The sequence below is a fragment of the Choloepus didactylus genome, chromosome 1, assembly GCF_015220235.1.
Source record: "Choloepus didactylus isolate mChoDid1 chromosome 1, mChoDid1.pri, whole genome shotgun sequence".
In the NCBI taxonomy this organism is placed as follows: domain Eukaryota; kingdom Metazoa; phylum Chordata; class Mammalia; order Pilosa; family Megalonychidae; genus Choloepus; species Choloepus didactylus.
In genome coordinates, this window is record NC_051307.1 from 80,629,769 (window position 1) to 80,644,476 (window position 14,708).

General features: G+C 34.8%; 1 protein-coding gene across 8 annotated transcripts in view; it reads right to left on the reverse strand.

The window, feature by feature from the left end:
* Nucleotides 1-14,708, reverse strand: part of ZBTB20 (zinc finger and BTB domain containing 20) — a 911,487-nt gene that overhangs the window by 627,292 nt on the left and 269,487 nt on the right. For all 8 annotated transcript variants that reach the window (XM_037835777.1, XM_037835873.1, XM_037835864.1 and 5 more), the window contains exon 3: nucleotides 5,135-5,180. The gene's annotated coding sequence lies outside the window, so the exon portion shown is untranslated. The remainder of the gene's footprint in view (nucleotides 1-5,134; nucleotides 5,181-14,708) is intronic.

The window sequence follows — 14,708 nt, forward strand, 5'->3', positions numbered from 1 at the left end:
TGTCTACCTAATAGAGTTGTACGGATTATGACTATTATATACATAAAACATCTGGAATATGGAAGGCACTCAATAAACATTAGTTATTATTAACCCAACAAATTAAAAATTCCATTTATCATCAATTTTACCTTGATTCATCGTGGTCAAAACTGTCTTAACTCTGTGGAACAGTGGTTTATTCCATATATTATCTAGTGCTTTTCCCCTGACCTCTTTTCTGATTGCTGTTCAAAAAGATACTGCTGCAATGTAAACAGCCTGGCTGAAGAAAACGGTTTACTATCATTAAAATCATCTAGCTTTTATTAAAGGTAATTAAGAGAAATTCACATATACAAATTCACAAATTCACTTTTCTACTTTTGAGGAAGTTTGCATAAGAGGGTATTAGGATATTTTACCACACTAATTTTCTTCTCAGTTTAAAAGCAAAAAGGAAAGCCTTATATAGCAATCTACTCAGTGAAAACCATGCCCACTAAACCTGAGGTTGCTTAATTGTTACCACCTTACCAACAGAATCACCTTTAATTTTCTAGGATGCATAAAAGAGTACATGGCTTAACTGGTGAATAGGGGATCTTCATAGTTTTCAGGAGTTTGGTTTTAAGGGTATCTGACTTTCAAATGAGTGGTGACAGTTGTCTGGGATTGTATCCATAGCAACTTCCATTGCAAAACACACTTCCATAATCAACAGATTCTGAAGGTGATGTGATTATCCCAGTTTTAAGTTTTCCTTTAAGCAGCCCCACCCTTTCATGGAAATATAGCATGCATAGTTAGAAATTGAGTCTAACCATGCTGAACTAGATACTCTACAGTTATCATCAGAGGCAAGATAAACTTTGCCAAAATCCCACACTTATTCTGATTCTTCATATTGCCCATCATAACAACTTTTGTATTTTAACAAAAGGAAAACAAAAACATATTTAAGGAATACTAGTGGCTGTTGTGCACAAAATATTGTGTATACCTAATCTACCTTAATCCTCACATCTACCATTTAAAAGGTAGGTGCTTTTACCATCATATCATAGATGAGAAAATTTGAGATTTAGTAAGGTAAGGCAACCTTGATCAGGTCACATAGCTACTGAATTGCGGAACTGGGATTTCAGTTCAGTTCAGTAGGACTCCAAAGCTCCTAAATTCAAACTCAAGTGAGAGATTTAGAATCCAGATATGCTAAAAGCATCACTGGCTTCCAAAAAATTTGATTTATTTAATGTATTCACAGATTCCTTTAAAACATCTGTGGACACATAAATAGTAGATGTCTTGCTAAGCCTAACTCAGTTTAGTCTCCTTATGAAGAAATCATGCTATTTACAAACACAAAATGAAAGGCTTCAATCAATTTAGATGAACTCAAACCCATTGTAAGAATACCTGAAGATCCTTTAGATTCAGTATACTGATACCCTGTCTTTTGGTTAGTATTTCAGCAATTTGACATAATCCTTTTACTAAATGGATTGTAAATGATAATAATCATTTGGTGCAATCAACTCTCCAATCACTAGTAGAACATTTTTTTTTAATTGTACTATTTTTCAACATGAGATTTCTCCCCCTAGATCAAGAGTCAAGTGTTCTGGATTCAAATTCAGCATCTCTTCCTACTGGACTGTGTAACACTGGCAAGCACCTGAACCTTTCTGAACTTACTTTCTCATCACGGGTAAAACAAAGATGTTAGATAGATGATCATTAATAACTCTTCAAGTTTAACACTATGATTTTTAGAAACTCTTCTAAAGCTTTTGATAAACTAGATAGCTTTTAACAATGTCCAGTCCAGGATCCTTTCCTACCAGAAAATTAGATGGTCTCTCTTCAGAGTCTAAATTGTAGTTGTGGTAAGGTGGTGGTAGTGATGGTGAATGGGGCAATGGTGAAACAGCTAAGACCACTGAGGGCTTACTATGTGCCAGCCACTGGCTTGAGAATTTTACATGTATTGCTTTATCTAGCTCTTATTGCACAGCACTACAGGAAGTAGATACTATTACTTTTTCCAGATTTGCTGATGAGGAAACAAGGACACAATGACTTAGACACCTTGCCTGAGTTCATATTACTCATAAGCAGTAAAGTAAAAAACAGCTCTGTTGATATACCTTTGTATCTCCTGCTAGTTTATGTCCTCTTTGAGGGCAAGAACTTTGTTTTTATTCATCTAGCCTAGGACTGTCTGTCAAAGAGAAGGCATTCATTTACCGTGTGGAATATAAGGAAGGAAGGAAATGAGGAAGGAAGGGAATAAAGAAAGAAATTACATTTAGAGCATTCTGTTTTCTCAGTAAATGCTGGCTTTCTTCCTTTAGCCAGAAATCTCAAGGAAACTTACAATTATACCCAGGAGTCTAGGGTTTGGTGATTTCTTCTTTCTAGGAATTCCATATCATAATTCTTAGTACAGGCTACTGATGCTGCTGCTAATATCTCACTTAGTGATTAATATTCCAGCTAACACACATCCTTGGCTCATCTCTTAAGTTCTAATGCTGAGACTGAGACTAGGAGAGGAACCCACTTTAATCTACCACACCAAGGTTTGGAGAAAAAAATACCTCTAACCCACCGGTGTAAGCTAAGGTGAAGGTAAAACTGTTCCTGAAGGAAAGGTATTTCCAAGCCTAAAAGTACGCATGAATGTCATCAACCACTGGTACTAAAATATGAGAAGTCTAAACAAGACTCTTTGATGAAATAGATATTGGCTCAATATATAGCCTGTGCCAGTCTCATGGGACAGCCTCCTACACCATGAAAAATGGAAACTTAAAGGGGCCTCTCTAAAACAGGTCTTAACCACCCCAATTTGACTTTATGTCTGTTTGGCTTTACCTCTATTTACAGTTAGAATTTAGTGAATAATATAAACTATAAATATGTATACAGTAAACACAGGCCCCATTACTTCTGCTTAGCAAAACACCATTTTTTTAACATGACCTGATCTTACCTGACCAGAAGAAAGTCAACACCCAATTTTATTTCTGTTTTCAGTGAATAAAGGTAGGAAAAGCAAGTGCTGAGGAAATCTAAGGCATTATTATAGAACACAGATCTGTTTATTCTTATGCTGCAAAGTATGTCCAAAGTGACAAGTAACTTGGCCATTTAATGCCTCAGCTTTGTGTATAAAATAGGGATAATACAATGATTTTTCTCACAGGTAACAAAAAATGAATATAAAGCATATTGAAAATAGTGCTACGCAAATTCTTGATGATAACAATGAGATAGGATCACCTCTTACATGTTAATTTCTCTTATTAAGGACAGGACTTACTGACAGTCTCATGTCTGTCTATTCAGTAGCATGAGAGCTAAAGTAAGTCCATCAAGACTCATCCTAAACGTATAAGTAAAAGGTTTCTGGGACTTTCTATCTGTCTATTTCCAGTACAACTTTAGAAACATTTCATTCATATATGCATTCATTCAGCATTTATTGGCCACCTGCTATGTACAAGGCATGGTATTAAGGGTTTGTGGACAATTCTCTACTCAATCTTTGTATCTATGTTTCCTACTCCTATAGAGCTTAAACTCATGTTATAAAGACTTTTTAAAAAAAAATTCCAAATGAGTCAATAAAGGAAAAAATATACCAGCTCTAAGACTTGAGCTTTATGTTACTAAACACTGATGGGAATTCCTTCGTGTTTAAAATATATATATATATATATATATATAAAGATTATAACAATCATTTGATAAGTTCTCAATATCTAGAATTTGTGAATACCAAATAAATTGTTTAATTAAAAAAATTTTTGCAGCTTTTTGGATAGCATTTATAGAGCCTACCCCAACTACTGTAAGAAACAGTCTCTAGTAGCTTTTCCATATTAAAAATACAGATATTTGTCAAAAAAATATAGAGAGCTATCAATCATAAATCTTAATATCTTTACAGGTAACAGGGGGCAACACCCTGTTACCCAGTGATTAGGATTTGATGAAATTGAAAGATAGTATCCCAGCCTTAAAATCTACATCTGGATTTTAGCCCCTCTTCTAGTCTTACTACTTAATTTTCACTCAAATGCAACAAAGACACATGCAAAAATCAAGAAATCATCTTACAATATATTCTTAAAATTTCTGAATATGCCCCATGTGTCCACTAATAGCCAAATGCTTTCAAATCTGTTCAGCTAAATGGATCAATAACTACATCCAGCTTCACAAACTGGGTTTGCCAACATGGTGAAATTGAGCCAAACACAAAGTGCCTCTCCCACGACAAAAATTATCAACCCAGTTATCTGGAGAGATCCGTTCTTCCCAGCTAACCTTTGGAGAAGTTACCATAAACACTGTTTAGGGCAGTCAACAGCTACTTATAAAATATTTGAGACACAGAATAAAGGATTTGAGGAAAATATTTGGGAGCTAAAACTAGTGAGTTTTATAATAAACCAATGTAATAGTTCAAAGTCTACATCAAGTAGGAACCTTTCAAACTCAGAGTACACAAAATACATAACAGCACAAGCAAACTGCTAACAAGCTTCTCTGTGTGCTCACTAATATGACACAGCTGCAAGCAACAATTCAGCAGGTGCAACCAAGCTTTTAAGAATTCCTGCCTGCTGCCCAGGAACCACACCACCTCACATTTGAGATTTTAAACAGGTGCAAACATTTTTTCCCATTCCTCCGGTGCTTGAAAACAGTACAGCAGACAGTACATCTGCAAGCACTCCTTACCTAAAGCAACCACCACAGAAAATAAACTCAAAAGCAGTAAAAATGTTTAGAAATAAAACAACAATGTCAAAAACTGTGGTTTTGCAATAGTTTGACCTCACATCAGCAGTTGCCCCAATTTCTATAAAACACTTTCTAATGTCTTCCTCAGAAGAATGTTTTGTAATTAAAATTATTCTGCTTTATCAAATCTTAGAAATGTTTATTTGACTCTTACAATAGAGTGAAATGCAATGTATATATAAAATGTACTATCCTTTGAAGATGTCAATATTTATAAGTACTCAAAAATTAACATTTTCACATTATTAAATCTGTAAGCAATTTTAAAGCACAAAAATGTAATAACTTGTCAATTAATATATAGATTTACATAGTTACAGGTAATTCATATACATACCTGAACAGCTACACAGCATAGACAGACTTGCAATTTATCAGGCACTCTGAAATGCAAAATTAAAGTATAAGTAAAAATTAATTTTCTGAGTTGAAACCAGTATTTATGTTGAACATTATTAATATTAAACTGGTGAAAAGAGCGGAAAAGTAGGAAAGACTTCAGGGCTTAAATAGATGAATTATTTTATATCTATATTTTCACCATAGGATATTTCAGATCACCCTAAATTCACGTGTACGCACACACACAATCTGTTAGCAGTGTTATCAGAATCAAGTACTGGTAAGGGACTAAGACTCACCACAGTCTCTGAAACGCAAATGCTTTCACTAGAAGAAGAGGCAAACACTTAAAAATGATTTTTTTTTTTTTTTTTGGTATTCCTCCAAGACTACTGCCTTCCTAATACAGATATGACTGCTACTCTCTAAAATGAAACCACTCAGATTCATCTGTACTCAGGATAGAATATTGGTAAGGATGAAAGGTGCTTTTGTAGAGCAGTCCACAAAAAATGCATAAATAAATAAAAGTAAATTTTGAATGTTCATTAACTTTAAGTTACACCAGCAACTAGAAAAACAGATTGATCTGCTGCAATAGGGAATGCTACAGCTACACAAGATATAATGGATAATGCCTCAACCCAGCACACTTCGAGAAAACTGTCAGTGAAGTAGATGTCATTTTATCAGCTTAAACAAAAATATGCAGGTTTTACAAGTAGACTTGAAAAATATTAGGATGTAGGTGGAAAACTGTACTGCAGTATGTGCCTTCTAAACTACTATGACCCTTAAAAATATTTCATAATCCTTTCTGAAAATGTTTATTTTGTATACTTCTGAGCATAGTTGATGACAGCAACATATTCAGTAGGTCTACTTGACAATACAAAGTATGTACAGATAATAATCTATTTTGATGATGGCTCAATGAAATAGGGACTAAGACTAGCAATTTATCAGGCACTCTGAAATGCAAAATAAAACGCATACAGTTCTACTGAGGGTGTGAATGCTAAATATTTTCTGGAAAGCTATTTGATAATATGTATCAAGTGCTTAAGAAAGTCCAAACAATTTTTTTACACAGTAATTTTAGTTCTAGGAATCTATCTTACATAACTGAAAACCAAAAAAGATTTTTATAAAATCTATGATAGTGAAAAGCAGAAATGACCTTAAATGTCCAACAGTAGAAAAATAAATAAAGCATAATATATCCATATGAAAGAATATTTTGCAATAATTCACAGTGTAACTTAAAAGAATATTTTAAATTTCATGACAAAGTACATATATTAAATGTTACAGAACCAGGTAGGTACAAATTGAATGGACAGTATGAAATTACATAGATGAGGAAAAAGAAAACAGAAAGACCACATAAAAATATTAAGTGGTTATAGCTGGATGATTAAATTATGCATGATGTTAATTGTTTTCTTCTTACTTTCATTTACACATAGTTCTTTACACTAAACATATTACTTACATAATAAGAAAAATATTAGTAGGCAGGGTAGAGGTTAAAGAAAAAAGTTTAAAATGCCATATGGAAATCATAAATCTAAACTTCCTAAGAGAAATAAATTAATTCAGTCACATGTAAAAGCCACTAAGCTTTTATCTACAGTAAGAAACAATACTCACAGCTTCCTCATGGGGTATATCCAGGATCTCTTTTATTCCACTGCTTTGGAGTCTACACCAGTAATTAAATAACACATTTTTAATATCTTAGTGAGAATTCTTTAATTATGCAGTGTGAAGCAATGGCAAAAACAATTTAAGGTGATAAATCTGTTTCACCTGGTACAGACTAACTTATTCACTAAATCAGCAACATTTAGTGAGCATCTATTATACCCAAGGTGCTGTGTTTGGCATTGTGAGATGATAAAAGATACGTTAGTATATGTCTTACCCTCATAGCGCTAACAACTTAAAATAGCCAAAAATGTGTATAAACAGCTGACATAAAGAAGTAAACACAATACAGTTCAAGGCATTTGTGACATATCTGGTACACTTTAAAGCAAGAAAACATATATCAAGTTTATTCTTTTATAGATATAGATATTGAACAAAAACTGACATGCTTCCATCTAAGATCCAGTCAAGGCAATATAAATAACAAAATTATGAGTACTAATGTGTATTACTTGTAAAATGATTAGTAAATAACTTTACTTTGGGAATTTAATTATTTTTCCTTATGTGATCTACTTTTTGTTAATAGAGTGTTATATAATAGGAGATCAGGTATGAAGGACTATTCATCCAATCTAGGATGCTGGATGTATAACATTGTATCAGGTTGCATAAGGCCATGTAAAGCATATGCAGAATTATTAACAAGATACAGTTTTTAATTGGCAACCAAAATAAATGAGTTACTTGTTAATCTTGCTTAAAGACACTGTTACGAAAGAACAGTATTACATTTTACAAGTAATACACATTAGTACTCATAATTTTGTTATTTATATTGCCTTGACTGGATCTTAGATGGAAGCAGGGAAAGAAAAGGAGATAGGGTGTGGATGTTCAAATTCTGACAAAGGTTGGGGTGAGAGGCAGCAAACCATTTTTACAATGCAGATAAAATGACACAGCATTCTCTCAACAGCAGTTCAGTTTCCCTTGTGGCCTGGAACCATAATTGGCATTTGCCCCTCTGAAGCCAGTGCCACACGTGGTTCTGAAGTTTGGGTAAATGAGGTCAGCCTGTGTGAAGTAGTGCCAAGCACCAAGAGAAGCTATTTGTGTGATCAATCATCCGTAGATCCAGGGCTCATAGAATTCTTGGGAGCAGTAGAATTCCACACATGAAGTAAAATGATGGTTAAGTGCTTTGATTTTGCTTTTGCTTTCAGAAAAACCTGGAATTGAACTCCAGCTCCTCTCTTCAATTCTGTGATCTTGAGCAAGTTACAGTTTTCTTGTCTGTAAAACGGTGTTCATGTTATCTACCCTACTGGATTGTTTGTGTGGATTGTATGTTACAAAGGAAGTAGCACAGCACCCACCACAAACCAAGCATTTATGAGAAAGTGAGAGGAAGTTTGTCTCTTTAAGCTAAGCATCACTTCTCTGATGTAAGGAATAAGGGGATAAAGTTGACTTGCTCAAGACATCACCCAATAGACCAGCAGCTCAATAAAGAGTCAGTCTTATGTGGAAGCTCACAGAACAACTCTGAATCAGGAGCTCTGTAACAATATTAATAGACACTATAAGCAATCATAACCAGTATTTTTAATCACCATTGCTATCACTGAAGAGGAAAGCAGTAGACTCAAAACAGTAAGTGCAGCAACACTGTCCAACTTTTCTCAGTGAAAAATGAAGGCTCATTTTCCACATAGAACAATCAGGAAATGAAAAATAGGTACAAAATGAATGTAATTACTCAACTGGAAACTGCCCATGGAATGGAGTGGTGAGCTTCTTAAAAATCACATGTAGTCTAAAGAGATCCCACAAAATACCTGAGCTCACATATAATGTAATGTTTGCAAAATAAGTCAAAAACATTGCAGTCAGTTTTTCTCTCAGGGCTTGGAAGAAGTGGATGAATAATGATGTTGTTCTAGTCCTTATCTGTGGGGTTTTTTGGTTTGTTTTTTGTTTTTCCTTGGGAGTTTAGAACAGACCAAAAGTTTTTCAACGGTGCCTTTAGATTGTCGTGGAGACTAAATCAATCCCAGATTTGGTTGGGTCATATGAAGGTAAAGTTACTGTCAGCACCATTCCAGATGGGGTTATACTATAGAGAGTTTATTTATATTGTTGTTTAAGTTCTGTTTATTTCCAGGTTGGCAAATTTGTGTTCTCCAACTGGAATTCAACAGGTCCTACTCTATGCTGTGGAATGCAAGAAAGTTTCTCTCTCCCTACTGGTTGGGTCTGACTGGGATGGAAGGGAAAGGTACTTAACTGTGCCTCTCAAGCCATGGTAAATCTAATACGTAATACAATTAGCACACTGAAAAGGACCTCACCTGGGTTCTGTGGGGCAGTGGCTCTATAAAAAACGTTCTGAACCTAAGTTTAGATTAAAAAATTATTTCCTCCAAGGCTGAGCAAGCATCCTCATGACTATTTTAAGGACTTTACATTTTAAATTTAACCTATTTTGAGAAAAGACACTACGTGATCCAAAATTCTTTTATTTATTTTACTCAATGTGTTATTAGTTCTTCTGGACCCACTATGAAGTTGTGTGTCCTATCATTATTCTTATATTGTTATTATAAAATGTAGACCTTAATCACTGGTAAATACAATTTTATTTATTTTAAATTGAGGTGTCCTACATCTGGGGTTTATTTGAACAGAAAGTCCTATGAAGAGTAAGAGGAATTATAATTTTAAAAGTGTACTTGAAAAACTTAATTATGCTTTTTTTTTAAATTGCTGAGCAAGATTTAGACTTCACACTTAAAAAACTATCAACTTATCAGAAAGAGAAAGTAGAAGAAGCAACAGTTATCTATATATCTACTCCTTGAAGGGGAAATAGATAAAGGGTAATTAGGAAGGAAAAGGAAATCATACGATAAATGCCCATTAAGCCAAGGGCACAGCTGGTCTGTCTAGACCTTAGGTCAGAACAGCCATAACAGAGCTACAAAAGGCAAGAATAACTAAGCTAAGGAAAAAAATCAAACTCGGCTTGAATTTTCTGGTATTAAGAGCTACCACTTAAAATGAAACAATTCTATATCATTTTTATGGGTAAACATGATGAATATGAATTATCAAGAAACCTGATCTATAATATACCAACTAATGATATACTAATTGATAATAAATATATTTGTCCTGGAGTCAACATCACAGTGTATTAAGGAGAAAAGATTTTATTTTTTCCATAGGTGATTTTATTTAAACTTGACTTCTTAAGTGAAAGTTTTAGACCTAGTCAAAAAAAAGAGAACAAAACTAGAATTTAGATAAACATTAATAAATATATTTTCAACTCTCAACTTGCAATTATGATTATGAAAGGGAAAATTTATTCTTACAGAATACAAAAATTCTACTGTCCTGTTCCTACATATCATTAGGATTTTAGCTTAGATATTACCTCCTCCAGAATTTGACTCCCCATGCTTATTAATTTTGTCATAATATTCATTACATGTACTGTAATGGTCTTCCACGTAAGACTAAACTTTAGGACGGGTTTTCTAGTCCTTAACACCATGCTTCATGCATAGCAGGTATGCCTTAAATATTGGTTAAATGGATATTGAATGAATAGTGTTACCATATATTCCTGATGATTAAGAAAGTCCATACTGCTTAAAAACTTAGGGAATCACATTCCTAAACAAATTCTTTTTCAACCTTTTCAGGATTAATCTTGCAACTTCTTTTCATTTTCCCTCCTACTTTTCCTCTTAATTATTACAAAACAAACTGATGAAAATCTGGGTCTCAAATTTTACTCCAGCTTACAAAGCCTGATGGTTTGGCCCCGGGGTGGGCAGAGGTGAGCAATCAAATCCCACTCATTAACAGACACAGTGTGGTGGAAGCAGCGACAAAGAGCCCTACAGTTCCAAATCAATTTTGTCATTCTACTACTTTCTTAGAGAGGCTCCTTCTCTGAGAAAGATCTCTCAGAGAAGTGTTTTCTGAAACAGATCTCTCCACTCTTTTATTTTTTGTGGCATTTATAACACTTTGAGTTATTTGTGTGACTACTGGTTTATGTGTTTTTCTCTCTGTTCCTTTCTAGACGGTGCACTACTACTTAAAGATGTCTATCTTTGGTCAGTACTCTATACTTGGGGTCTAGTTTAGTGCCTGAAACACAATAAGCACTCAATAAATATTTGTCAAATGTATAAATATGAGGTTTGGAGCAGCATCTTTCAATCAAAAGAAGTTGTAAAACAGGTGAGTATACCATTGTTTTCTTTTCATTTCAACTCTACCACATGGAGGCCTCAATGCTGTAGGTAATCTTTTATTGTAAGTTCCATTCAACCAATGGCAAGTCAGGAAAAGCAATTCTAGTTAGGTTGGAGGTAGGGTATCTAAGGGAAACAATGGAATCATAATTAAAACAGCAACAACTTCAAATCAGAAGTTTTGGGTTTGAATTCTAACTTACTAGGTATATATATCCTAGGGGAATTAACAACCTCCATAATACTCAGTTTCATCATATTTAAAATGGAAGGATTTTTATCTAACATACAGGGCATTTTTGGCAATTGAATGAGATTATATATACAAAAGCAGCTGCTTGCATAATTCATGGCATTTAGGAGGATGGGCTCACAATAAATTAGTCCCTTTACACCGGCCAGCCAGTTTCTACAGAAAGATAGATTTGACTAAATGTCCCAGGATCACAATTTTACATAGGGAAATAAGGAAGAAACAAGGGCTTGGAGGCAGAAAAATAGTAAGTAGGTGTTAGGGACAATAAATTAGAAAGTGTAAGACAGCATAGTGGGAATATCACAGCAGTTAGAAATGGAAAACTATTTTAACATGATAGAATAATTGCCAAGAAATCTATTAGCTTTTCCCTTAGGTGACACAGGCTTTCCCTCATATAAATAAAATAATTGATGCTATTATAGTTAGGAGAAGAATCAAATGAAACATACATTAAACACATATTAGAGACTTAACATTCTTCACATGATTTCACATGCTGGACTCTCAGTCTGTGAAAATATAGCCAAGAACTTTATTATTGACTATGATAAAGTAACTGCTTATCATCCTTCTCTATGTATACCTGCAGAGTTATAAAAGGAAAAGGTGCACTTGCTCTTTGGGTACAATCACAAGACAGCAGAACATAGAGTTACGCGTTTTTTTCTTTTTTCATTTTGTGCTAATCAGACAGTGGCTACCAACACTGGAAGAAAAATTTGATACTATGAAAACTTTATTGGAAATTCTTTTTTTCACACTTATTTGCTTTCAGTTTTCTCACTAATGCAATCAAACTTATGGCAGCTACCTCAAAACTATTTTTGGTCTAAATCATTATCTTTCTAGGCTGTGTGTTTGTATGTATGTATACTTTGGTCCATTCACAGATAAAGACAGGATAAGAAGTCTCAGATGCATTGCATACCAAAATAATGATCATGCTGCCACACTTTTCCTCACGGAATGCCTACCTAGTACCAATAAGTTCATCAAAAGAGTTCATTTCGATTCATACATGGCCTTCATTCACACGGGATGATACACCACATTTTTTAGTAGTCTGTTTCCTATAAGACTATATTCTCCATGAGGCTGAAACCTTCTCTATTTTTCTTTCCTTTGCATCATCACTACTTAGTTCAGGGCCAGGCACACAATAAGCCACTGAATATTTACTTTATTTATTTGACAAATATTTATCAAATACTTACTTATGCTAGTCATTATTCCAGGTAGTGGAGATATATGAGTGAACAAAATAGATGAAAATCTCTGCTCACATGGACATTACATTCTTGTGTGGAAGAATAACAGTAAGCAAGAAAAATAAGTTAAATATTTAGAATGATAGACAATGGTACATGATAAGGAGTGAAAGCAGGGAGGGGGGAGAGTAAATGTTAGAATGGTGGAGCTGGGACTGAAATTTCAGATAGGGTGGTCAAGGAAGACATCAATGAAAAGTAAAGACCTTAAATAAATGAGGGAACATGTCAGAAGTTAACCTAGGAGAAAATGTATTCATGTCAAAGGGATAAGAAGTACAAACTCCCCCGAGCAGGAGTATACCCTTCTGATTCCTGTAAAATGGTCAGCTAGATTCACAGAGAAATGTCCCTGTTAAAACATAGAAATGCTAGAATACAAGGAGAACACATGCATGCACACGCAACTGTTAAAATATCTGATCTCACAGGAAAGAAATCAGAATTCCAAAAAGATAGAAACAGAGAGGGAAGGTAGAGCCAGGGTATTTGACATGAGTATGATGCTACTGCAACACTCTAGGATAATTATCCAACTCAATAATAACCAATGAAGCTTAGAAGCATAAACCTAGTTTTCAATAACTGCAATTGCAGAGAATGGCAACCTAATAATATAGAGAGAGGACCTGGAAGAAGTGAATCCTCTCAGCAGGATGCCTTCAACAACTGAAGCCACATGGGAGTCTCACTGAAAAAGCAAACTCCAGGGAAGAAGAGCTTGCATATCAAAAATATCAAACACTTGAGGAAAGGGTCTTCCACAAATGAGAGTAGGCAGATGTAAAAAAGCTTTAAAATCAAATGAGTGTTAGTTGAAGACAGAATAGAATACAGTCTTGTGAACTGAAGTAGCAGAGTGTTAATCTCAGACATTAGTGACATGTTTAACATTATAAGTGTTTAAAATGATAAATTAAAAAGGAAGAGACAAAAATAAGGAGAGAACAAGAAACTATGAAATAGCTTGATTAAAAAACAAACTAATGGAAATGTAATTGTCATTAAAATTAATGTCTGAAATCAGGATACATCACATTAGATGTAATAGAAGGAAGAATTACTAAACTGAAAGATAATTCTAAGCGATTTACTCAGAATAAAAAGAGAAAGATGGTGTGATGGTTTGAATGTATTACGTCCCCCCAAATGCCATTATCTTTGATGTAATCTTCTGTGGACAGATGTATCACTATTGAACACACTGTAATTCTTTGAGTGTTTCCATGGAGATGCACCCCATCCAACTGTGGGTGATGATGCTGATTGGATAATTTCCATGGAGGTGTTACCCCATCCATTCAGGATGGGTCTAAATTAAGTCACTGGAGCCATATAAATGAACTCACAAACAGAAGGAACTCAGTGCAGCTGAGAGTGACATTTTGAAGAGGAGCTACAGCCAAGAGGGACACTTTGAGGAATGCACAGAAGCTGAGAGAGTAGCTGCAGATGAGAGACAGTTTGAAGGTGGATATTGAAGGCAGACTCTTGCTCCCGAGAAGCTAAGAAAGGACAAACACCCCAAGAGCAGCTAAGAGTGACATTTTTGAGGAACTGCAGCCTAGAGAGGAACATCCTGGGAAAAAGCCATTTTGAAACCAGAACTTTGGAGTAGACGCCAGCCATGTGCCTTCCCAGCTAACAGAGGTTTTCTGGACACCATTGGCCATCCTCCAGCGAAGGTAACAGATTTTGGTACTGGAAGTGGGGTGCTGGTGCTGCTGAGTTTGCAAATACCAAACATGTTGGAATGGCTTTTTAAATGGATAAAGGGAAGATTCTGGAAGAACTGTGAGGAGCTTGATAGAAAATGCCTAAATTGCTTTGAAGAGACTGTTTTTGGAAATATGGACTCTAAAGATACTTCTGATGAGGACTTGAGCAGAAATGATGAATGTGTTGTTGCAAACTGGAAGGCAGGCGATCCTTGTTTTAAAGGGGCAGAGAATTTGGCAAAATTGTATCCTATTGCTGGATGGAAGGCAGAATTTGAAAGCGACGATCTGGAATATTTAGCTAATGAGATCTCCAAGAAAAATATAGAAGAAGTAGCCTGGCTTTTACTTGCAGCTTATATTAAAATGCGTGAGGACAGAGATAAACTGAGAAATG